Here is a 1216-nt window from a genome sequence, read left to right on the forward strand (position 1 = left end):
ACACACACACACACACACACACACACACGCATACACACATACACACACTCGCACACACGCGAACACACGCATATTATTCCGAATCCAAAGTCTTCGTCGTTTCGATAATCATTTATTTGTGCAGTGCCGGTGTTCAAGAGTCGTGAACAGGCATCTCGACATGAAAAGTGCCCCCTTTGCACTAAAACTTGCATGCTATTTGAGTTTGGATAAAGGCCATTTATTTAGATTTTTTAATATATAATTTTATGGGGGTAAGTGTTTTACAGCGCTCGCAACTGCATAAGGTCATTTGAGCGTGCAGGACACATGAAACATTTTCTGTTGGCAGGAAATCTTCAATTTTTGCTCAGGTGGTGGCCGAAGCCTACTCTTCCCGATGTTGGACCCCCAAGGGATCTTTAACGAGCACAACTTGTCCGAGAAGGCTAGGTGTAGATCTTTCCTTCCAGCAGTAAGAAGGATCTAAGGAGTAGTAGTAGAAAGGCTTCAGAAAGAGTCAAGAGGAAACGAAAGCAGATGACAGAGCATTGCTAGAGAGCAGGAAAGGATGTGAAAAGAAACAATTTTAGAGAAGAACATTTTTCGTCGCTATCCGAATTCGAATCCACGACCTATTGAGCGAGAGGCAAACACCTTAACCTGTAGACCATGAGAGGCTCCGCTATTTTCAGGTAAGATAAGTGTCTTTTATTTATATCTTTCAAAAGACACCACAGATAAGAAGGAGCCCACAGCTCTTCTGCATGCTCAGTGATGCATGAAGAGACAGAAGAAAAATTGCTTTAAAAGTACAAATAAAAACAGAACGTCTCTAGCAAACGGACAAGACATGAAGTTGGAACAACAATAAAATGTGAGGCAGCGTGGTGGAATCAGGCTCTCGTCAATTTTTGGGCATGTAGAGTTATTGGTATCATCTTAAAGCTTGTTCACTTGTTTTTAATTTTGATGAAAAAAATATTAATTTGTCTTGAATACAAGTCGAGATATTTGCGAAAGAAGGAGTTGGGGGTCAACTGTTTTCAGAGGTAAAATAAGTGAGAAAATGGCCGCCAAAGATTAGTTATTTCCTTAGCTTAAGAGTCCGTGGTAACTGAAAATTTACATTTTTTGTGCCTTTAACCTTTAAACAATGTTTTTAAGAAAAATTCACACAGAAATGAGTTCTTTAATCAGCATGAAAGGTGTAGAGCCAAAAAAAAAAAATGATAAA

The sequence above is a fragment of the Aplysia californica genome, unplaced genomic scaffold, assembly GCF_000002075.1.
Source record: "Aplysia californica isolate F4 #8 unplaced genomic scaffold, AplCal3.0 scaffold00313, whole genome shotgun sequence".
Classification (NCBI taxonomy): Eukaryota; Metazoa; Mollusca; class Gastropoda; order Aplysiida; family Aplysiidae; genus Aplysia; species Aplysia californica.